Here is a 25,892-nt window from a genome sequence, read left to right on the forward strand (position 1 = left end):
CAAGCCACTAGACGTACAACTGTATATGTCTTGTATCAGTAGTGCCTTCTTTGTCCTATTCTGAAGTTTCATAAAGCACGTAACACTACAGTGCCAACCTAACACACTTAACAAACCAAGGTCCAAACGCTCAAAACATGTTCTTTCAACGTTTACGATGCCGCCGCTTTCTCGTCACGGCTTCGACGCCACACCGCGACACAAGCATCGTCCCAGTCGCTGGCCCAGCGCGCTATCGCCACTCTGAGCAACATAACAAAGGCAGAGAGCTTTGCGTTGCGCTGTCCAACTGCAGGTTATAGCAATTGCGCTTGGAGCGAAACCAAAACTGCCAAAAAAATACTTGTACACTAGTTCGCCAGTCAATAGAATGCCAATCCGAAGCCTGTACTTCCCATCATTCCCATGATGGTTGAACGATCGCAGCGCCAGATTTGCCTCTAGGTATACTAATATGAAACTCTATGACATACACAAACTGTTGTCTGTTAGATAAGAAATTTCATATCCAGTTCAAAACAAGGGGATTAAGGTGCAAGCGAGAAAGTTTTAGAAGTCGTTGATGCGGAACTTTGTCAAACGCCTTTTCGAAATCTCAAACGCCTTTTGAAAATCAAACGCCTGTTGGAGATCAAGGTTAGAGTTTATGTCATTTATAAGGAGTGCTAATTGGCTATCGCAAGATAACCCTTTACGGAAGCCATACTGGTTAGGGTGGAAGAAACTGACAGATGTTAGGAATGTAGCAACGTGGGAGTAAAGCACATGTTCCAATAATTTCGAACGGACGCTAGTTAGAGAAATTGGGTGGTAGCTGCTACATGATGATAAACCTTTCTTTGGGACTGGGATAACCTTACCCACTTTCCAGTCATCAGGCACCACTCCTGATGATAAAGATTGCTGAAAATGTGACATAGCATCTCGCTTATAACATATTTAGTATTTTTGAAGACTTTGGAATTCATACCATCGATGCCAGGTGAAGACGACAGCTTTAAGGAATCAATGCATTTCCCGGTTGCATCAGAACAAGGTGATTGCGGGCATTGTATGGTAACTGAAAAGTGGGAGTTCAGGAAGTTAACCTTTAGGTTCATTCGTAAACACGGAAGAGAATGCATGATTAAGCGCTTTGGCGATTTCGTGATCAGGAATAGGCATTTTTCTCGTCGCACAGAGCAAGTGGTTGCGAACGCTTTGGATTTATAATATGCCAGAATATTTTGGGGTTATTTCGCAGGATGTTTGGTAGGGTAGTCGAAAAAAAGGAGCGTTTTGCTTGACTAGGAAGGGATAGGTACGTTTTTTCAGCGGTGTAGCATTTCTGCCATGCGCACTCAGAGTTGGAATGCCTAGCAGCGCGGTAAAGCCTTTTCTTTTTATTGTTGAGACGCTTTAGTATCGTATTGAACCAGGGTGATGAGTGCATTTCAGTTACAGTGATAGTAGGTATGTAAGTTTTTATCAGCTCATGCATTTTAATTTCAACAGAACGTTCTAAGAAACCGGTAAAGAACGAGCTGGAAAATTCCCCTAGTTTAATATTCATATCAGTATAGTTGCCTTTGTCGTAAAGCGTAATAGTTTTTCTAGCTTTAGTGAAGGCAGGGATGTCACTTTGGAACGAGGTATGTAGAACTGAATGATCGCTAAGGCCAGGTAAGTGCGTCAGTGGTGAAACATGGGAGTGAGAAGTGAGGATAAGGTCTAATATGTTAGAAGACTTATCATTGTGCCGCATGGGGTTACTGATGATTTGTGTTAAGCCATACGTAAGACACGTATTAAAGAAATCACATTCGACATTGTTTTTTGACGTTGTTTCAGCTATATTGGACCAATTGATGGCAGGGAAGTTGAAATCGCCGTACAGCATGATGGGTTATTGGGGATAAAGCACTGTTACGGAGCGAAGCACCTCATGGAAGTCAGCTACGAAAGAGCTGTTTGCGTCGGGCGGACGATAGCATGCTGGGCCGATAACAACAGCTGGGCGAGAAGCGTTGCTTATCACAAAGACAATTTCTAAGGGCGTTGTTACTGTTATTTCAGCACACTGAAGACTTTCGTGTGCGCAAATCAGTACGCCGCGCCCCCTTTTGTGGGATCTGTCGCGTCAGAAGATCGAAAAATTTGGAAAATGTGAAAGAATTTCTGCATTATTAATGGGCGGATTAAGCGAAGTTTCAGTAAGAAGGACTATATTCGGTGCCGTTGTACTGAGCGTTGTACACAGTCATATGGAAGTCCCCTTCTCATGGCATCCAGTAGAATGTTTTACTTCGCAGTATGACAACAGCAGGGCCATATAAAATCTTCCATATCGCTTGCTGCAGCTGACACAAATGAGCTTAAACTGATGTGTCCCTTCGAAACTATATTTTCATTAGTTTTGTGGCACCAGGGTGGTTATTCAAGAAGGAAATGAAGGCCAACGTTTATTTTTCATTCGCTGACGCCACAGTTATGCTGGTATGTCAGTGTAACGTGGTAAAGTTCAAAATACATTTTTCCTTATTTATTTTGTTGGGGCAGAGTAAAAAATGTGAATATTTGTGGCTTATGACTTATATAGAATGCAATATATTTAATATTTGCTGAAAAAAATCAGCTTGGTGCAAGCAGACGGCAGCACAATCCATGGCATCGCGGTGAGCTAGCGGAGTTTAGTGTTGCCAGAACCTTTTTGTTCTAGCATCCTTTGCGGCCTACCGAGCCTCCTTTTGCAGTAACTGTGGCAATTCAATGCATTCCCATTTTTTGGGCACTTCACCCACTTTCCGGGGGCCAAGCATCTATGTATATTTGTATGTATGTTTTTTACGTATGTTTGTATCTCACCGTTTTCCTGCATACCTGGGTCACTGGGTGGCCCGTGGATGAATGGGTAGTGCATTGGTCTCTGCTTAGGTAACACGGTTTAAAAACCAACCATCGGACCAACATGGGTCACTGAGTATGTGGCAATGTGTACATACATCCCGCTCTTCAACCAACCTCTTTCGTGCCCACATGGGTCATACCGGATGCCGAACTGGGTAGGTACCACTGTTCAAAGATCTTACGACACCGATTTGGGGCACTGGGTATGTGCCACGCGGTCGGTGCTGCTCTTCTACGAGCGTCCTTGGTGCCGACTTGTGTAACTGGGAATGTGCCCCCTGCAATTATGAAATGCTCTGTTAAATTTCTCCCATGAATAGTGGAATTTGAATATGCGCCTCTGGGTGTGTGGCAAGTGAATCAACAATGCTCGGCGTTTGCCTTCACCGACGTGCCACGCTTCTCATCTGGGTGGCCACATGTAGACTTCTCGGCCTCCGAACACGTACAAAGGTGCCGTGCGGCAGCTGCGCTCCTCTCGCGCTTCTTTCTGAACGTGCTGAGCCGTTACCCAAGTTGGTGTCAAAGAAGTTCACTGAAGACCGGTACAGACTCTGTAGCATACATACCCAGTGCTTCAAGTCGACATGAGAGCACTTCTTCGAACAGCTGTACTAGCCCAGTCCCGCATCTACAGTGACCCATGTCGGTATGAAAGAGGGTTGAGGAGCAGGATGTATGTACACATTGCCAAGTACTCAGTGATCCAAGTTGGTCTGATGGTTGGTTTTGGACCCTGGTACTTCCGCACAGCATTCCTATGCGCTGCCCATTCAGCTGCAGACTGACTACCAGCGACCCAGGTGGGCGACAAAGCGGTTAGATACAAATATATATAGATAAATACAGAGCTAGCCCCTGGAGAGTGCATGAAATAGTGCAAGAACGTGAATGCATTGAAAAATGCACTTCTGTCGCTGCGGTGTCATCGGCTGACACCCTGGCTCCCTCGCACACTATCTTCTATTGACAGCGCCATCTTCCCTCGGATTCCCGATATAAAGCCTCGACAAACCATCGCCATGCTCAGTGGGCTCGGCAGCATGTCAGTGATGGGCCATCCTAACCTACTTCACTTCTTCGCTACGCAGTTCTTGGTGCTGTCTTGGATTCTGAAGCTAACACCGTGCTTGGAACAACTTGCCTGGATTCCACTGCCTGGCGATGAGGACGCCCCGCATTGCCATGGCGAGCTGTGCCGGACCTACCTCTACGGAACATCGCAGTGCGCATCACAGATTACGCCACTTCTGTCGCTGCGGTGTCATCGGCTGACACCCTGGCTCCCTGGCAACCTATCTTTGATTGACTGCGCCTTCTTCCCTCGGTTTCCCGATATAAAGCCTAGACAAACCATCGCCACGCTCAGTGGGCTCGGCGGCATGCCAGTGATGGGCCATCCTAACTGACTTCACTTCTTCGCTACGCAGGTAACAAATTGCTGTTGCCTTTTCGCTAAACGCACTGGTTACCGAACATTACTCGTGCTGCCGAGCCCACGGCACTCTCTTTGTATATTATTTGACTGTGCTCGCGTGCTATCGAAATTATTTTTGTTGGCAGGAGATATTGAGACTAATCCTGGACCTAGAAATGATCCAACTGTACTTCCTGCTGATATGCTTCATGTTCTGAAGAGTTTGCGAATCGGGCAGTCGGCTATGCTTGAGCAGCTAAATTCAATTAAGTCAACCCTTGCTGATCGTGAGAAAACATTCAGCAAACTCTGCACACGCTTGACCAAGATTGAATCCGACCTGTTGTCACGTTCGAATATAAAGTCCCAAGTAAATCACATAGAAAGCGTCGCTAATAGCAGCGCTTCTCTAGTGACGGTGCTGACTGACCGCATTAATGATAAAAAACAGATCCCGAAGATGTAACCTGGTATTTTACTGGCTCAGCGATGCGCGAAATGAGTCGTGGCGTGTTTCTGAGGAATCAATAAGTGAGCACTGCCACAAAAACCTCGGCGTAACTATTCAAAAGCGTGATATAAAACGTGCCCACAGACTTGGCACTTTTCAGGAGGGAAAATGGGGGCCAATAATAGTGAAATTCGCCCGCTTTAAAGATAAAGAAGGCATGCTTTTCTCAAGCGGTAAGCTGAAGGGCACCGAATACGGCATTAGGGAAGACTTCTCCCCAGAAACTCGTCGGGCCAGGAGACGTCTAATCGAATTTGGAAAAGCGCAGCAATCTCCATTCAAGCTCCGTTACGACAAACTTATCTCAGGCCGAAGAACCTACGTTTACGATCACGCTAAACAGTCGGTCGCCGAACGTCAATCCTAGCAGCAAGTGCAAATGCCACTGAGGCCGACTCAGCGTGTTAAGCCCAGTCTATCGTTGCTCTACACTAACATCCGCAGCCTGATACCCAAACGGTATTCGTTATGCAGCCTCATTTCCTCGTCATCCAGTAACATTGTTGCACTAATGGAAACATGGTTAAATTCCACAATACTTGATTGCGAGATTCTTCCTGATCTACCAGAGTTTGATATTTTTCGCAAAGACAGGTGCGATGGAACCCGTGGTGGCGGTGTGGCTATTTCTACTCATCGCCAACTCCAGTGCCCTTTTGTAAATATAAGAACGCCTCTAGAAATGATTTGGACGTGCTGCCACGCCACTTCACCGCGCACGCTCATCGGCTGTTGCTATCGTCCACCCTTCACTAAAAGCTCCTTTCTTTCGTTTTTTCACGATGCGTTGTTTGAACTAACAACGGCTTATCCTAACACCCCCATATTGTTACTCGGGGACTTCAACTTTCCAACTATAGATTGGAGTAACGTTGCGTCATGTCTAACACAAACAAACATGGCTAGCGAATTTATAAACATTTGCCTGCTGTTCGGTTTATCGCAGATTGTTAATAAGCCTACGCGAATAACTCAACACTCGTCAAATATCCTAGATCTCGTCTTAGCGTCGCACCCCGATAGGATGCCTCCTCTTACGTACGTCAGTGGTCTTAGCGATCACACCGTCATTCATGTCACGTTTCCTTGCAATATACTCAAAAGTAAAATATCAAAGAAAGTACTAACACTATGTGATAAAGCCGATTATTCAAGCATGAATCGTGAACTTTCGATCTTTCATGAGCAACTTGCCCTTATATATCAGCAGCGGTCGACTGAGAGTAACTGGGCACTTTTCAAAACAGAAATGCTGCGTTTAATAGGTCTTTACACTCCAACTATCACGATAAATGAAAGAGCGCGTTCCCCCTGGTTCAACACTACTTTAAAGCGCTTAAACAATAAGAAAAAACGATTATTTCGTGTAGCCAAGTGCTCAGGTTTTTCTGCCTGGGAAAAATGCAAGAAAACTACTAAAGAATACAACTCATTAAAAGCCCACACAAAACGTAATTTATTTTCTACTACCGTCCCAAGCATGTTGCACTCTAACCCGTGGCGTTTTTGGAAAACGATAAAACCCGAACCTAATAGCTTTATTTCTCTATGTGATTTTTTTGGCTCACCCATTTCTGACTCAAATGTTCCTGATGCCTTGAACCTTGCATTTTCTTCAATGTTTACAAAAGAACCTGCCAATGAACTACCAGATTTACCATTTTTCGATTTTACACCAATGGAAGGTATTAATTTTAGGCCGGAAGGCATCGTTAAAGTAATAGATGGCCTGAAGTGCTCATCATCCTGTGGGACTGACGGCATTAATGCCAAAGTGTTAAAAAATACGAAGTATGTCTGTAGTTCGATCCTCTGCATCATCTTTAAGCAATCACTTGACAAAGGCAGTGTTCCAAGAGAATGGAAAACAGGGAAGGTCATTCCAGTCTTCAAGAAAGGTGATCGGTCTTTCCCAGGTAACTACCGCCCCATTTCACTCACCAGCGTATGCTCCAAAATCATGGAACATGTCATTTACTCTCATGTTGCTAACTTCCTAACTTCAGTAAAGTTATTTCACCCTAATCAACATGGCTTCAGGAAAGATCACTCAGTTAGCTCAGTTAGAAACGCAGTTAGCTTTATTTATTCATGATATTAATTTAAACCTCGACTCTAACATTCCAACTGACGCCCTGTTTTTAGATTTCGAAAAGGCTTTCGATAAGGTTCCACACTCTCGCCTTTTACTAAAATTATCACGCCTAAACATCCACCCACCTGTTCTTAACTGGATCCAGTGTTTTTTAACTAACCGAAAACAGTTTGTATATGCTAACAACCTTACATCTTCCGTTTCCTCCGTTCTATCTGGTGTACCTCAGGGCACTGTTCTTGGGCCACTCCTATTTTTAATTGACATTAATGACCTGCCATTAACTGTAACCTCTGCAATACGTCTTTTCGCTGATGATTGCGTCCTATATCGCCCTATCAAGACCGTCGCAGACGTCTCTACTCTTCAGGAGGACCTCTTTCATATTCAAGACTGGTGTCCTACATGGCTCATGTCCCTAAACGTTAGTAAGACTGTGCATATTTTATTCCATCGTCGACCTAAATACATTCCCCCTGCCTGCAAGATTAACAACTGAACTATAGCTACTACTGATTCCTTCAAGTACTTAGGAATTCACCTATCCAAAGGTTTGTCTTGGACAAGTCACGTAAGCCACGTAATTATTTCAGCTAACAAAATTCTTGGTTATCTTCGCCGTAATCTATTCATGGCACAACCACCCGTGAAAACAGTTGCCTATAAAACGCTTGTGCGACCAAAACTTGAATATGCATGTGCTATCTTTGACCCTTACCAAACTAATCTCACTAAAGCCCTTGAAAGCGTTCAAAACCGTGCTGCTAGACTTATTCTTTCACATTGCTCATATCACACTAGCGTTTCATCACTAAAATCTAAACTAGACCTATCGCCTCTTGCCTCTCGTCGTCGCATCTCTCGCCTATGCCTCTATCACAGGTTTTTTTATTCCATACCTCGTGACAGCCAGCTGGTCCAGCTGGCTCATCGTGTTCGTCGAACAAGCCATCCGAACTCCGTAATCCCACCACAAGCCCACACCACTACGTTCCTGCACTCATTCTTCGTCCGAACTGCCCGAGACTGGAATGGCCTTCCCAGACAAACTGCACTCATCCGCAATACAGCACGCTTTAGATCTGCCATTGAGTGTTCGGACTCGTCTTTCTAATTTCCACATCATCAATCCCGCCTTATACATGCCCACCCCTCATGTAATGTCCTTTTTGGACCCTTGACGTATTAATAAATAAAAAAATATAAAATATCAAGAATCACCCACCAACCATAACTGATTTCGTAATTTCAATGCTAATAGCATAACACGCCAATCATTTCTAAACGATGCATGCACCGACAATTTTTCTAATACAAGTGAGATCATTTTTCTCTTTAGTGCCCTTCCATGCAACAAGCTTGCTTGAGAAGCTTAAAGAAGAGGCGACTCTGGTTCAGCAGCAACAAACATTTTCTGATCGTGAATCATACATTGAACACCCAAGACTGGCAAAGGTGTCGTGGCAAGAGCAACTCGTAACACAAGCACGTTGTGACAGTTCGAAAATTCAGAGGAGAAATTATTTCGACGTCACCGCCATACTTTATGTCAAGATACGCTTGGTTCCAACAGGTATGGATGATAATTAGCACGGTCTGAATATACTGCGGTAAATATTAAGGAGAACACAGGCAGTTACTCCATATTCGGGAAAGGCGAGTGTGAAATCATAGTGTGTTCACCCTAATTTAGACCAACAGGATGGTTTATTGATGCTAGTAAGCATGGTGCAGTTAAAGTTAGAAGCACTTGTTGCTGCATTCATAGTTTGGTTCACACATCTTGAGTCTTTCAGGCCCTCATATGCCGCAGCTGTTGCACCTCTGTGTTGTGTTCTTGTAGATCAGAAACTTCAGGCCGCTAAGTTAACATAAGCTAAAAGTACTACCGTGTTGTTTATTTCAGGTTAGAGCTACTGCAAAATGAGCGGTCAAATCTGTTTAAATGTGCTGTTTTGAAGTTCTGTTCACCTTTAGCTAGCAATAAAGTGCCAATTACTAGAAAATGAAGGTTGGAGTCTCTGGTTTAACAGTTAACCCAAACTGGAATGCCAATAATGTCAGTGGAATGCTGCAGACAACAGAGAGGTTTAGTGTAGTGCTTAAGGTCCACTCCACCTAGTCCATTTGTTATAGCCAACAATCTGCACATAGCCAATTAGTGGGAGCGCTAGTGCACATGAGCTTAACGTTGTTGCCTTCACTTTGTTACAAAGACAAGCAAGTATCCCAAAATGGTTTTTCTCGTACGCCTAACCTGCCATGGTGGTGTAGTGGCTTTGGCATTGTGCTGCTCAGCCCAAGGGTGCAGGATAATATCCCAGCTGCGTTGGCTGCATTTCAGACGGGCCAAAACGCGAAAACACCAATGTACCATAAATTGCGTGCACATTAAGGAAACCCAGGTGCTCAAAATTATTCCAGAGCACCCCATCACGGCATGCATCATAATCATATGGTGGTTTTGATACGTAGGAGGGATGTTCCAAAACTAAGTTTCGTCATTTGTTTCACACGCAAACATTACTGCCAAAAAGCATACAGCATTGCATCATGGTGTACCTTGCGCTATTTTTCCACATAGTCACCACGGGCATTGAGACATCTGTCGTAGCATGTAATCAATTTGAAGAAACTACTCTTTTGAAACTCGGTGCCGTGCGATGCAAGGAATTGTCACACAGCCTGCTCCACCTCAGAATTGTGTTGAAAGTGACGTCTTGAGGGTGCGGCTTTCAATGCGGCGGATATGTGCCCATTCATACCGGATAATAGCACGCACTTCCATTCGTGACCACATTGTCAGTGCACACCTGCCATCGTAATTTGTACTCGAATGACCTCAGGCACACCGGTCTGCTGCTACTCTCTCTTCTTCGGCGCTCTGTGCATGCATCATTGCTCCTCTGCTGGTGCTCCTTCAGTCATTTAACTAGCAACAATAATGGATGCTTATGGCAATAGTTTTTTTCACCTGGTCTACCATCTTCTCTCTAAAAAAGAAGAGCAAACTCACTTTTGGAACATCCCTCGTAATGTCCCAGAATGTAATGTTAAATGTGGTATGCCTAGGTGCAGAGGTTATCTCTCAAGAAATGCTTTCTCACAAGAATTTCGTGTAAGCTAGCTATAACAAAACAGGCCATACCCTCCTCTCGAGCCAGCCGTGGCGTTCCCCTTCAATATTTGCTGTGTGGCGATTGCTATGCACTCGAGGTCATGAGGCATTGCGTATACAGGCCACCCTGTATACGCAATGCCTCATGACCTCGAGGGTACCGGAATCTTGGAAGAACGCTAACATAATCCTAATCCATAAGAAAGGGGACGCCAAAGATTTGAGAAATTATTGACCGACCAGCTTACTGTCCGTTGCCTACAAACTACTTACTAAGGTAAGCGCAAATAGAATCAGAAACACCTTAGACTTCTGTCATGCAAAGGACCAGGCAGGATTCCGTGAAGGCTACTCAACAATAGATCATATTCACACTATCAATCAGGTGATAGAGAAATGTGCGGAATATAACCAACCCTTATATATAGCTTTCATTGATTACAAGAAAGCGTTTGATTCTGTCGAAACCTCAGCAGTCATGGAGGCATCACGGAATCAGGGTGTAGACGAGCCGTATGTAAAAATACTGAAAGATATCTATAGCGGCTCCACAGCCACCGTAGTCCTCCATAAAGCAAGCAACAAAATCCCAATAAAGAAAGGCGTCCGGCAGGGATATACAATCTCTCCAATGCTATTCACAGCGTCTTTACAGGAGGTATTCAGAGACCTGGATTGGGAAGAATTGGGGATAAAAGTTAATGGAGAATACCTTAGTAACTTGCGATTCACTGATGATATTGCCTTGCTTAGTAACTCAGGAGACCAAGTGCAATGCATGCTCACTGACCTGGAGAGGCAAAGCAGAAGAGTGGGTCTAAAAATTAATCTGCAGAAAACTAAAGTAATGTTTAACACTCTCGGAAGAGAACAGCAATTTACAATAGGCAGTGAGGCACTGGAAGTCGTAAGGGAATACATCTGCTTAGGGCAGGTAGTGACAGCGGATCCGGATCATGAGACGGAAATAATCAGAAGAATAAAAATGGGCTGGGGTGCTTTTGGCAGGAATTCCCAGATCATGAACAGCAAGTTGCCATTATCCCTCAAGAGAAAAGTATATAATAGCTGTGTCTTACCAGTACTCACCAACGGGGCCGAAATCTGGAGGCTTACGAAAAGGGTTCTACTCAAATTGAGGATGACGCAACGAGCTATGGAAAGAAGAATGATAGGTGTAACGTTAAGGGATAAGAAAAGAGCAGATTGGGTGAGGGAACAAGCGCGACTTAATGACATTTTAGTTGAAATCTAGAGAACGAAATGGGCATGGGCAGGACATGTAATGAGGAGGGAAGATAACCGATGGTCATTAAGGGTTACGGACTGGATCCCAAGGGAAGGGAAGCGTAGCAGGGGGCGGCAGAAAGTTAGGTGGGTGGATGAGATTAAGAAGTTTGCAGGGACGGCATGGCCACAATTAGTACATGACCGGGGTCCTCGGAGAAATATGGGAGAGGCCTTTGCCCTGCAGTGGGCGTAACCAGGCTGATGATGATGATTCCTATGTCCTGCTTCCTTCACGCAGTGCACAAGTGTTGTCTACTTCCGGCTTACTTCAACGATATGTGTTCTCCTGCCTCTTTCCTATGCAGTTCTTTGTCCTTAAGCCTGGGCTACATAGAGTCGATCTTGAAGACTTGGCATGGCGGGTAGAGGAAGAGCAGCACGAGCCGTATTCATTGACTTGCCCTACATGAAATGAAAAAAGCCCAACACACCGCAGGTGTTTGCTGCAAGTTTATATGCGATGTACAAACTACAATGTAGCTGTTTCCAATATTCAATTCTGATAATCGTCAGATAAGTTGTGTGTAGTATATTGCCACATCCTATATGGTCGCCGCGGGTATGTGCCAGGCGATGAGAACGACGCTGAAGTAGCGCGCGAGTGGAAAAACAGAGACGACAACGATGTCGCGTTGACTTCTCTGATAAAGTGCTTGCATACGTCCTCTACGCCGGCTTTCCCGTCTTCTACTAGGCTGCGACACTGGAGGAGGTGCGGGGTAGGATTGCCTCATGCTCGGCACCCCTTCGCGGAGCCATACCTCGAAAACGGAATCACCTTCGTTCGTCGAAACTCCTGTTCACCGGTACAGTCGCCGCCTGCTAGGCCATGACGCCCGAGTTCAACCCTTTGCAGGACCCTGTTGGAACGCGTCTACCTACTTCCACCATGGCTACTGCAACTCCATCGCAGGTGACGCTGCAGAATCCTAAGATACCAGAAAGTTTTCATGGGGACGCTTTTGAAGATGTCCAAGAGTGGCTGGACCAATTTGAGCGTGTCGCCAGTTATAATGACCGGGGCTCCCAGCAAAAGCTGTCTAATGTCTATTTCGCGCTTCAAGACAGTGCGCGGACGTGGTTTGTGAACCGGGAGAGAAGTTTGACCACATGGGATGCCTTCCGCACCCAGCTGCTAGACACGTTCACTAGTACCGACAGAAGAGACACTGCACAGCGCCTACTCGAATCCCGTATTCAAAAACCAAACGAGAGCGTAGCCATGTGTGCAGAAGATATGACCCGCCTTTTCCGCAGAGCAGACCCTGAGATGGCCGAAGAAAAGAAGTTACGCTATCTCTTGCGCGGAGTGAAGGAGGCACTGTTTGCCGGACTCGTGAGGAACCCACCGACGACAGTGGTCGAATTCACCAAGGAGGCTACCGCTATAGAACGGACACTAAAGCAACGGTACCGCCAATATGATCGCGCGAACTCGCCGGTGAATGCTTCAGTTCTACGTGAGAGCTGCGGCACGTCTCTGCTTGAAGTCATCCGGGAGATTGTGCGAGAGGAGAGCCGGCAGCTCGGGATTTCTCCTATGGCACCAGCGGTGGCTTCTGTCGCCGATATCGTTCGGGAGGAAGTTCGACAGGCCTTTTCGTCCCCCGACCGGCAGGTGGTGCCGCGACGACTAACCTACGCGGAAGCTGTCTGTCGTCCACCTCCCGCGACTTCGATGCTGCTGACACCGTCGACCACTACGCCGCTGCCAGCACCGCCACCCCCGACGCCATATTTTCGCCAGTCACAGACGCCGCCAGCTATGCCGTATCGCCGCCAGCCCATCGCTGCGCCTCGGTCTTACGGCAAATCCCCTGTGGGCTACCCGCTTCGAAAGACCGATTTGTGGTGCACCGCAGACCGCCGGCCGCTGTGCTTGCATTGCGGCGAAGCAGGACATGTTTATCGCGCGTGCCACTACCGCGCAGCCGGATGGATGGATCAAAAAGATTTATTCAACGGATTGAGAGTTTGCAGGCCAAACATGGCCCTTTACATAGGTGGAGTCCTTAGTCTGGGACCCCACTGGACGAAGCTGCTACCCGCGCCCGTTGGACTAGAGCCCTTTGGGACTCCAGCGCCGAGCAATTGAGTAGGGCTGCCTCCCATGCCTCTCTAGTGGGGGAAGGGTTGGGGGGAAGGGACGGATTCATCTGACACGCCCACACCATGTGAAAGTTATCGGAGACTTCCCCACAGTGAGGGCATCGCCCGTCAACTTTTGGGTCAAAATGTTTTGCTATTGCAGGACACAACAGGGTGTTTGTCTGCAGGCGCCGCAGTGTTCGTTCATCGGCCTTACTCAGGCCCTTAGTAGGGACCGGGAAAAGCCGATGACGTTCGCAATAGTCTGCCAGAATTTCCCTGAACCGCAGAAGCGGTTGTCTAATCTCTGAGCCGGAAGAGTCTGGTTGAGGTGCCCGGTGGGTAAGCGCTCAGGCGGCCGCGTCCGCAGCCTCGTTACCTCTAAGGCCCTGGTGGCCCGCAGTCCAAATAATGCGTTTGGGTGAGGGGTCCGATTCCCTCACGGCTCGCTGTAAAATGCGGTAGGCTAAAGGTGATACCTCGCCCGCCAGGTAGTGCTCACAGGCTCTGCGCGAATCTGTGATGATTACCTTCGAATTCGGGTCCGAGGCGGCAAGTGCTATAGCAACTTCCTCGGCCTGCGCGGAGTTGAAAGCGCGGTAGGAAAGTCCGTTAACTCGTTGGTCCTGGTGAACTACGGCAGCCGTGTAGAATCCAGTGGGCGACGGCCCTGCCACATCAACGTAGTATACACCCTGCTTTAATCCATATTGGTGTTCGAGAGCCCGAGCGCGCGCCTTTCGTCTGCCTTCATGTGTCTGCGTCTCCATGTTGCGCGGGAGTGGAGGGACCCAGAGCTTGTGACGCCAGAGCTCCGGAAGCCTGCATGTCTCCTCTGGAATGCACTCGTGTTGTATGTGCAAGCGGTCTAGCAAGTGGCGCCCGGACACCGTCTGCGAGAGTCGCGTGTATTGGTTCACAAGGTGGGCCTCCTTTAACTCCTGGTAGGAGTTAAGCACACCTAGAGCCAACAACTTAGCGTTGCAGGTAGCCACCGGGAGGTCCAAAGCTCGCTTTGTAACCTTCCTTATGATGGCGTCGATGCGTTCATCGTGTTTCTTTGTAGTTCGAAGGTAGGGTACGGAGTATAGGATCCTGCTGGTTACGAAGGCATGGGCGAGCCGAAGCGCGTCCCTGCCCCGCAACCCGCCGCGTTTGTTGGAAACGCGGTGGATCATACGTCCGACCTGTTCGCCTATGCGCTTGAGTTTGTCGATAGTGGATTCCGGGCTGAGTCTGTGATGGATGAACAGACCCAGGATCCGGACCTCCTCGACCTCTCTAATAGGACCTCCCATCAGAAAGAGACGCAAACTCGTGTTGTCTTTGGGATTGGTTTTAATGTGAAGAAGTTCCGATTTCGCAGGAGCGCATTGGAGACCACAGTGGATAGCATAGCTATCGACGATGGAGGCGGTCCTCCATTTTCCCAACGCTCCCTTCGGTAGTCCAAATTGTTATGTCATCCGCGTAAAGTGCGTGTTGGATGCCTTCCACCCGGGCCAATTGTTGTGGAAGCTGCATCATGGCAATGTTGAAAAGGAGTGGCGACAAGACCGCTCCTCGGGGAGTGCCCCGTGTGCCCATGGTGTATGGGCCATATTCCTCGTCCTCGATCTTAAGGAGGGCCTGACGCTTCGAGAGGAAATCTCTGACGTAGGCGAATGCCTTGTGCCCGCAATCCGTGGTGCTCAGGTTTGCCAGGATGCTGCCGTGACGAACGTTGTCAAAGGCCCCCCTAAGATCGAGGGCAAGGATGGCTTTGTCGTTGTGGCGCATGGCTGTGGGTCGTATTATGTCGCGATGTAGTTGGAGGAGGACGTCCTGTGCAGACATATGCGGGCGGAAACCAAACACAGTGTCTGCAAAGAGGCCCTTAGCCTCCACGTACGGAGAGAGGCGATCGCGAACCATCTTCTCCATAAGTTTGCCCACACACGAAGTCAGTGAGATGGGCCTTAAGTTGTCGGTATTTACGGTCTTGCCTGGCTTAGGGATGAAAGTGACCAAGGAGGTCTTCCAATAAGGAGGGAGTGGACGCCCGTCCCAGATCTGATTAATGTACTCTAGCAAGTGAAGGAAGGCCGAGTCTGGAAGATTCGCCAATAGTTTCACTGTTATGCGATCACGGCCCGGAGCCGTACCTCTGCGCATCTTAGCTAAAGCCGCCCTAAGGTCGTGGAATGTAAAAGGGGGCATCAAGATCTGGATTAGGCTTGCCCGCGTACTCGTACTCGGGCCCAATCGGGTCCTCTATGCGACAGAGATACCTGTCGCATAGCGTGTCCGCGAGTTGAGCTGTCGTGCCTTGGTACCCGCGCAAAGCTCTCAGAAGTTGTCGTTGCGTCTCCCCTCTCGTCTGAGTGGGGTCAATGAGGCTGCGAAAGAGACGCCACGTCCCTCTCGAGCTCATTTGACGCGCTGCCAAATTGCACTTTTCCATCCAATTTGAGTCCGTGAGCTGGGCAGCATACGCTGCGGCTTGCTCCGTGAGTTCGGTAATGCGAGCCTTAAGCTTCCGATTCAGCTTTTGCTTCTTCCACCGTTTGGTAAGGCTTCGGCGCGCCTCCCACAGGTGCATTAGGTGATTGTCCACTGCGGGGATGTCTTCGGGTCTGAACTGTCGTAACGTGTTGTTGCTGTATTGTGTGTAATTGCTTTGCCCACTCAGCGTAACCGCTGGAAAAGAGCAAGGGAGGTACCTCCTGCATTCTGAACTTATTCCAATCGGTCAATTTGGCCTTGCTCCACTTTTTGCGAGCCGCCTTCGCCAGAAGAGTGATCCGGAGAAGGCAGTGATCGCTACCAAGACAGTCCCCCAGATTCTCTTAGGCGGCATCTTTAGCGTTCTTAGCGAGAGATAGGTCAGGGCATGTGTCACGCGTTACCGAATTGCCCACGCGTGTGGGCCATGCCGGATCCGTGAGCAGCGTGAGACAAAGTGTGGATATTAACTCCGCCAGTTTGCGTCCTCTGGCCTTCTCAAAGTGGTATCCCCAAGGAAGGCTGGGAGCGTTGAAGTCCCCAACAATCACGAGAGGTTCCTTGTCAGCCAATTTGAGCGCGCGGTAGAAGATTTCGTTGAAAGTTACGCGCTGCTTGTGCGGGGGGCAGTAAATATTAAGAATATGTATTGACGGGTAATGGCGCTTAAGTGGCAGGACCTTGACCATGGTGTATTCCTGTTCAATCTCCAAGTCGAGATCGACCGGGACTGCGGTGTACGCCTTGTTCACCAGGATGCACGTTGTAGGACATCCTTGAAACGAGCTATACCCAGTGAATTTAGCTTCCGCGCCGGGTTCCTGTAGAGCCAGGACCGCCGGCACGGAACCGAGGGACTGCAGGTAGAGCTGGAGGTGCGACCGTTTCTTCCAGCTCCGAAAACCCCTGCAGTTCCACTGTATGATCTCGAATTTCTCTTCTACGGCTTTATTATGGGCTTTCCGCTGGGGTCGGATAGCCATAGTGAAGGTTGTTTTTAATTGGGAAGGGCATGCCCACTCCCCGAAGGCGATGGCACCTCAGACAGAGGCACCACGATCTCCGGGGAAGCGGCAGCCGGACTGTGTTCCTGGGAGCCTATGGTCTGGCGAGTGACCACCTTTCGCCTACGCGAATCCGGTCGCGGGGAACGAGAGCGAGAGCGGCTGTTCCTAAATTGGACGCTAGCCCGTTCCTGTACTGTGGACAGGACAGTGTCTATCACGGCTGGAGTTATGCTCTGCACAATGTGCGGGAGCTGTTGTTCCCAGAGTTCCCGGAAGGAAGCCCTGATGTCTGCTAAAATTTTACCTGGCATGTCCGCAATTGTGCGTTCTAAATTTTCCAAACGGTGCTCTACAATGGGCATGCGCTCGACAGTTGTGCTGCCCGAGCACTGCGAGACGCTAGATAGTCCTGACGTGACCGAGGCCCTATCATCTTGTTCTGCTACCTCAGCTTGCTGCATGGGCTCCGAAGGCCCGTCCTGTGCCCGAGGCTCCGTGAGCCTGGCCAATTTTGCCTCTAGCTCTTGTATTTTGTTAGCTAGAATTTCGGTCTTGCGCCTGAATTCAGCATTTTGCCGCTGTAGGGCGGCTTCGGTTGGGAAGGGGGAGGGAGGCCCGGAGACAGCCCTTACCCAACCGCTCACCTTGGTTTGGGCGTTTTCCAGGGACGGGAAATCCCCACCGTTGAAAGTCGGCCCCTTCGTCCTGGTCCCGTACTTCGCGTTCGTCTTGACTTGTCCGGACTTGCCCGTCGTAGTGGTAGACTTCCTGTTGTCGACATTGGTGGGCGGAGCCTGCTTGGGAGCCGACCTCCGCCTGGCGTCGGTCGGTGGAGTCCTCGGTTTGATAGGCTTCCGGTACTTGCCGATACAGCCGGCAGCACCGGTGAGGTGGTTGCCCCCGCAGATGAGGCAACGAGGGGTGCAATCATGTTCAGCAGGGCCCTCGGAAGTGGTAGCCACTTGAGAGCCACAGCGGGCGCAGCGTCCTGACTGTGGATTCGGGCAGACGTCAGCCCGGTGCCCCACCGTGCCACAGCAGTCACAGGCGGGGATCGTCTTCTTATAAAGTCTTACAGGGATGCCCTGGTCGCTGCAGTAGATTTGACGGGGCACCCTCTTCCCTTCGAAGGTGACCACTGCGACGTTAGAGTCGCCCAGTTTCCTCACGGAGAGAATCTCGCCGTGCCTCCACCTCAGCTTTTGCTTAAGGGAGACCGATGTATCGTTGGGGTCAATGTTGATGACCCCCTTGCAGACGTCACCCGAGGCTTTGGCGTGTCCACGGAATGGGAGCTGGCGGTCCCCTACCACCAGCATAACGTCCCCGAGGAGCCTCTCGGCGGCGGGCACTGAGTTCAGTCCACACACTAACACATTTTGATCCCACACAGGCCATACAGAGAGGTCCACCTCTCCACAGTCACGTATGAGGTTGCGCACCGCAACTCCGGCTTGGCCTGGAACGAAGGTCGCCTTCAGATCCAATGTTGTGCATGGCTTGAGCACCACGATGAGTTCGTCGCGCCCAAAGCGCGGCGTTTGCTGCGGCCGCCATTGGGGCTTGCGGGCTCCGCCTTTCAAGGTCGCGCTAGCCGCGTCCCCGTGCGCAGCATGCGCGGAGTGAGCCGGCTTCTGTTGCTGCTTGGTGGCACCGGCGACTTTGAGAACGTGAGGCTTCTGCTTGCGCCGCCATATGCGGACCATGTCGTCCAAATATTCTTCTTCGGATGGTGGAAGGTCCTCGAGTTGAGCAGTATCCATGCGTACGACTTGCATAGAAGCAGGATCGTAGCCAGTCACAATCTTCGGAGCCGCCATTGCCGGGCAGTCTCCGGCCGGGGCTGGCGGACGCCGCACCAGAAAGACGCTGCACCGCCGTTAGGCCTAGCGGTGCGGCGGTCGGCGAAATCTTTGAGCACTCACGAATTCGTCAAGAATGGGCCCACCTTGATGAAAGTGGTGTCCACTTGTGCCGCTGATCTTCACGGAGACGATGGTACCAAAATTTGCGAGATCCGGGTTGAATGACCGCAATTAGAGACGATCATTGGCGGAGCCGATGTTAAGCGCGTTCGTCGCGGCCGACGCGCCAACAGCGTTCCCCCGCAGCCGGCTATCCAAGGTTTCCCAACTGCTATTACCCTGCGTTTCATGCTGCACGTACCTGCGACGAAAATTCTACAAACTTTCGGCCGGAAGGTTCAGCGACGCCTCGATGACGTTCCCCTTCTCCGGCTCGTTATACCCCACCGACCCGTCGCGATTTTTCTTACGCCTCTAGGGGCAGGTCCCCTAGCCCATGCCGGGGAAACTAGAAGCAGCGACCTCCGGGGGTGAGGTTGCAAACCATCTAGCTTTCCAAGAGCCCCCATCACCGACGACCGACGACTCTAAAACTCTGACGTCTCCAACCGCACCCCCTGTAACCGATGCCATCAGCGCCGACCTTGTCATTCTCATTGACGGCCACCATGGGGCCGCTCTCGTCGATACTGGTTCGCATTTTTCGATAATAAGTCAAAAGCTGGCCGACAGGTTGAGAAAAGTGAAGACGCCGTGGACCGGGCCCAACGTCACAACTGCCGGCGGCCAGTTGATGACGCCGATCGGAAAATGCACAGCCAGGATAGTAATCGCCGGTGAAACCTTCGTCGCCACCCTCGTCATTCTGTTTGAGCGCTGCAAGGAACTTATATTGGGTATGCATTTCTTGAGAGAGTACGGTGCAGTGATTAATGTTCGTGACTTCGTCGTCACATTTTCTACGAGCTCAGACGACGTCGACCCCGCGGAGCACCAGCGACCCCGCTTACGTATCGCCGACGACGACGTCACGCTTCCGCCGCGAAGCTGTTCCCTCGTACCTGTTATCTGCGACAACTTGAACACCGGGACTGGTGTCGCTGAACACATCGACGCACTGTTACTGAGTCAAGGCGTTTCCATCTCCAGGGCCATAATTAACGTACACGACGGACGTACTGAACTCCTGCTGACGAATTTTACCAGGGAACGTCGACGCATTGTTAGAGGCACGGCTGTTGCTTACTTCGACGAATTCACCTCAATACAAGACTGCCTCTCAGTGGAGCACGCGACGGCCACCGTGGCCATGCCTGCCCCTGTTGTTGATATCAGTCCCACCTTGTCACCCGTTTAACGTAACAGCCTTCTTGAACTCATCGATGAGTTTAACAGCTGCTTTTCATCTACGTCACGAGTCAGCCAGACGCCGCTCACTAAGCACCGTATTGTCACCGAAGCCGATGCTAGACCAATTCGGCAGAATCCTTATCGTGTGGCACCGAAAGAGCGCGAGGCGATACAAACGCAAGTGAAGACGATGCTTGAGGACGGGGTTATTCGGCCATCTAAGAGTCCTTGGGCATCGCCTGTCGTGTTGGTGAAAAAGAAGGACGGTAGCCAGCGCTTCTGCGTCGACTATCGAAAACTCAACCAGATCACAAAGAAAGACGTTTATCCGCTGCCGCGTATCGACGATTCACTGGACAGGCTACGAAACGCACGTTACTTTTCGTCGATGGACTTGAAAAGCGGCTACTGGCAAATAGAGGTTGATGAGAGAGACCGTGAGAAGACCGCTTTCGTGACGCTTGACGGGCTTTATGATTTTCAGGTGCTCCCCTTCGGTTTGTGTTCTGCGCCAGCAACGTTTCAGCGACTCATGGACACGGTACTCTCAGGCCTCAAATGGCAAAGCTGTCTGGTGTATCTCGACGACGTGATTGTTTTCTCCGTCACGTTCGAGGAACACTTACGGAGACTAAAGACGGTCTTTGAAGCAATACGCTCAGCTGGTCTAACTTTGAAACCTGAAAAGTGCCATTTTGGCTTTGAAGAACTTCAATTTCTCGGTCACGTTGTCAGTCGTGGAGGTGTCCGACCTGACCCTGATAAAATCTCTGCCGTTGCTAATTTCCCAACGCCATCAGATAAAAATGACTGTGCGACGTTTTCTGGGCCTTTGCGCCTACTACCGACGCTTTATTGCGGACTTTTCGCGCATCGCGTGGCCATTAACGCATCTAACCAGAGATGTCCCCTTCGTATGGGGTGAAGACCAGCAACGGGCATTTCACGACCTACGGCAACGGCTGCAGACGCCTCCCGTGCTCGCACACTTTGATGACGACGCTCCTACCATTCTTCATACCGACGCTAGTAATGTCGGCCTCGGCGCAGTGCTTGTACAGCGGCAGGACGGCGCTGAAAGAGTGATTGCTTACGCCGGCAGAACGCTATCAAAGACGGAGGCAAACAACTCCACTACAGAAAAAGAATGTCTCGCACTGGTGTGGGCCGTCCTGAAATTTCGGCCATATTTGTATGGTCGGTGTTTCGCCGTTGTCAGTGATCATCATGCGCTTTGCTGGCTGACTAATTTAAAAGATCCAGCTGGTCGACTAGCGCGCTGGAGTCTACGTCTCCAAGAGTTCAACTTCACGGTTGTCTACAAATCAGGGAAACGACACACTGACGCCGACTGCCTTTCTCGGTCTCCTGTTCAGACTGCAGTGCACGACGATGATGACACGGCTTTTCTAGGCGTGCTAGATACCGTCGCCGTTTCACGCCACCAACGCGAGGACGCAGAACTGGTACCTCTTTTTGATTACTTAGGGCTGCCTTCATTCTGCTTACGCCACGACGTTCTGTATAAACAGAACTTTTCACCTAGTGGCAGCAACTACCTACTCGTCATTCCCGCATCTCTTCGCGACGAAGTCCTACATGCCTGTCACAACGAGCCGACCGCTGGTCACTTGGGCTACACGCGGACATTGGCAAGAATTAGGCTAAAGTACTATTGGCCGAGACTTGCGTCGATCGTGAAACGTTACACACAGACATGCCTGGATTGCCAGCGCCGCAAAGCCCTACCCGGCAAGTCAGCTGGACTGCTCCATCCTGTTCAGATACCGCAAGCGCCGTTCGAACAAATTGGCATGGACCTTTTAGGTCCGTTGCCACTGTCTACTGCCGGAAATAGATGGATAATCGTCGTCACGGATTACCTTACGCGATACGCCGAAACAGGTGCTATCCAACGAGGAACAGCAGCCGAAGCAGCGCGATTTTTTGTCGAAGCCGTCGTCCTAAGGCATGGCGCTCCCGCAGTGGTCATAACAGACAGAGGATCTGCGTTCACGGCTGCGCTTCTGGATACCGTGTTGCGACTAAGTGGTACCACTCACCGAAAGACCACGGCTTATCATCCCCAAACCAATGGGCTGCCAGAACGTATGAATAAGACTCTGGCAGACATGATGAGTATGTACATCGACGTCGACCACAAGAACTGGGACGAGATTTTACCATATGTTATATTTGCGTATAACACGGCTCGCCAATTCTGCGCCGCATCAGCGATGTTAATTATGAAGTTGTCCCCGACAGCCATAACTGCTCCAAACGCCGGCGGCATCTGCCCGAGGTTGTGCATGTGCTTCGTATGAAGCCATACATTTCCTCATTTCCTCATGACTTGAACTTTGCACCGTCTGTGCACAGCCTTCGGACGTTGGTGCATCGGGACGATGCCTTTTTTTTTCAAAGGGGGGGGGGGGGGCAAATGCCACATCCTATATGGTCGCCGCGGCTATGTGCCAGGCGATGAAAACGACGCTGAAGTAGCGCGCGAGTGGAAAAACAGAGACGACAACGACGTCGCGTTGACTTCTCTGATAAAGTGCTTCCATACGTCCTCTACGCCGGCTTTCCCGTCTTCTACTAGGCTGCGACAATATATATATATATATATATATATATGTATATATATATATATATATATATATATATATATATAATACATACATTTCTGACTGTCTCTACATTATGCTTGTAATATTTTTTGTAACTACAAGCGGAAAAAATAAGTGCTGCCATAGCTAAGCTAGAGTTGCCGCTAACTGGTGAATGTGGTGAAACAGGCTATTCATAATGCTTCATCTACTCTAGACTTAAAGGGACACTAAAGCGAAACAATAAATCAGTTTAGACTAATGAAGCATTGTTTGAGAACCCTGAAGGCAGTCATTTAAAAAATATAGTTTGATTATTAGATGAGAAAATGAAGGTCCGAGTATCAGTTTTTGAATTTCGCGCCGAAACTCCAGTGGCGGTACGTCAGCGTGATGTCAGGGATTCCAAAGTATCTTTTCGCATTTGGGCCACATTGGCCGAATAGAGGTTCCCGAAACTTGCCATGTTTAATATTTGGTTCCTTTAGAACACAATGTAGCCAATCTGTACCGCCATATATAATTAGTAGGCCCTAGAAGTTGCCATCAAAGTCCAACACGTCACAGCCCCCAGGTGCGAGAGCTTACGCAGGCGTCGCCACCCGTATTTTGTTCTTGCGTTTTTTCTGGCTTACCAAACGTCTTATCGTTGTAAGAGTGGTGTTTTTGGTGTTGTAGAACGGCAATTTACTGATGCAGAAGAAATCATTTTTCCCTTTAGTGTTCCTTTAACAACTATATACAAAGAAAGAAAAAAAAACTGCATTGACAACAGAACCTCCAATTTTTTTGTGAGAGCCATATATGGTAGCACTACACAAAAGTCTAACTCAAGATGATGGCTTTCTGACATGTTTTGACAGGTTGTAAAGCACGTTAAATTGCCTTCAACGCTTTGTTTTTGGAACTTGACTTGTTAGGATTCCTGCCAATGCAACCATTTTAGGCAAATTGTACACAAAGCTTGGCTATCTGACCACTGCAGTTGCCGCTGAAACACCATTCTTTTCGAAATCGCGGGTGATCGTCTAGGAATACGAACACACAAGGGTGAGCGCTAACTTGCAACTGTATCATATGTTTCCACAACACATTTATATAGCCACAGAACACACAAACTACGAAAGAGCACAGAAGACAGAAGAAAACAAAAAGAATGAGCAATAGTTGATGTTGACATTAATGTACAGTGCTCACGTTTTCTGCAGCGTGTGGTCACTGCAGTTTACTCCCTGCACACATTTGCAGTTCAAGATGAGGGAAATGCCGCGCTGGTACCATTCGTGTTGCAGCCAACAAAAAAGATATCGCCATTACTATTTTCAAGTGAGAATGCTTCTGCAGCCCATCCATTGCTATTGCCGGGGCTATAGAAGCAATGCCAATTCTCAAGCAGAAGTGGGCCATTGGTTTGAAGAAGTGTCTAAGTCCACTGCATTTGTGTCCTTATTTTTAAGGGCACACAGATCACTGTGTATACGTATGGCATTGAAAATAAGCTTAATGAAGAGGCATGTTGCAAGCATTCCCGGTGATGTCATGTGCATAACCAATCGGATCACTTGCCATAGTGTCATTTCTGCCATGTTGCGTAGCACGGGAAGAGGCGGCTGAAAATGCGGGGTAGTAGCGCCGCTGCAATCGGCAGTGATGCACATTTTTGAAACCTTATACTAAATCACACTTTGCACGGCGCGCTTAAGTCTGTCGCTAAGTGATCAGAAAGACTTACAATGATGACTCATTACTTTTGCACACATTTGTCAAAATCCTTCCAGGTTACTTACGCATAGCATGCAGGTGTGTACATTTGACTTCTTGGCCATTATGCAGCCTAGCTTACTGTGCATTGCTCACATGTCTGAAAGACGTGCTTGTCAACAAGTTAAGTCGGCGCAGTTCTCCGCAGCCACCTGTTTGCTTGAAATGCGAGTCGAGCGTAAGCAATGCTTTGCTAAATCTGTCTAATCTGGTAGCTAAATGCATGTTTCAGCTGTTCCTGTGCACGAGAAAAAATATTGCAGGCACAATGCACATCATGAAATCTGTGTGAGGGGAAGACTAACGGGCTCGTGCTACGCAACGTGATGTACACAGTGATCATCTCGAAAAGTGAGTTGGTTTTGGCACAATAGAAGTACACCGACAGTTATGGCCTAATCGTTGGAGCACGGGTTGCTGTGCTGGGGGACCGAGGTTCAATGCCACCGTCGGGCACGTCACTCAATTTTTTTAGGCCTCAGCTACGTGGCAAAATAGCAGCACCAAGCAGCCACAAACGGGAAAATCCAATAGGGTTCACACAGAAAGCTTCACTTTAGGAGTGGCACAAGGTTTCACCTCTAGAATTTTACAGATTGTATACTGAGAGAAGTATTGTAGCAAAGAAGAATGACGTGTGCCTAAATTTTGGCGCACGTGTGTGAGTGCTACACATACGCCCGTATTCCAGCAAAATCGGCCTCAAGTTGCGAGTGACTCTTGAGTTCCTGGGCAGGCAGGCATTTACTTTGCTTTGCAACCATTTGATCCATGCTTGCGCCCGCTGGCCACTATTGTGTGCCAGTGCATAACACTGCAGTGATGGATGTCTAACTTTACATGAACTACAAGCCATACATGTGTCCGCTGAGGCAGCCTAAGCGTTTATCAAACATTACCCCAAAAATATTCCCCGAAACTGATTCCCCGAGCGCCATTAAACAGTTAATGAAGTCAGTGAAACTCCAATACTCTGTCAGAAGATACATTAAACTTCGCAATGACTCCCCTTTCAATAATCACCTGCACTACATTTAAGGACACAGCTTAGACCCTTTCATTGCCATCGTAGATAACAACGCACACAACAACAGGAAGAAGCACCACCAACACCTCTTGAGCTGTACTCATTAGCCATTTGTGAAAACCAGAAAAGTTACACAAGAGCTCTCACTTCTTCCATGTGCCCACTCTTTCCCCAGCAACCTCACAAAGGTGGAGGAAGTTCCCCTGATGTAAATCTGGGTTGTGGTCGACCTCACCGCTGCTGCCGCAAGTGGAAGGGCGTCACCAAATACAATGCCGCCTGTTTCAACTATACGATACTAGCACAAGGCGCCAATGTGTACCACCTGCTGTGGACTTGCCAAAGCACATGACACTCCTGTGAGCCCTTTCTCAGACTACCTAGAGTGGCCTCCACAGTGACTGGCATGCTGTCGTCAGTAAGTGGACTCGAGATTACTCTCAC

At 48.9% G+C, this 25,892-nt stretch overlaps 1 pseudogene; it reads right to left on the bottom strand.

Moving 5' to 3' along the window:
* Nucleotides 1–13,275: 13,275 nt before the first annotated feature.
* On the bottom strand, nucleotides 13,276–15,125 carry LOC126528399 (uncharacterized; annotated as a pseudogene).
* Between the last annotated feature and the right edge of the window lie 10,767 nt (nucleotides 15,126–25,892).

Source organism: Dermacentor andersoni, chromosome 9 (genome assembly GCF_023375885.2).
Source record: "Dermacentor andersoni chromosome 9, qqDerAnde1_hic_scaffold, whole genome shotgun sequence".
In the NCBI taxonomy this organism is placed as follows: Eukaryota; Metazoa; Arthropoda; class Arachnida; order Ixodida; family Ixodidae; genus Dermacentor; species Dermacentor andersoni.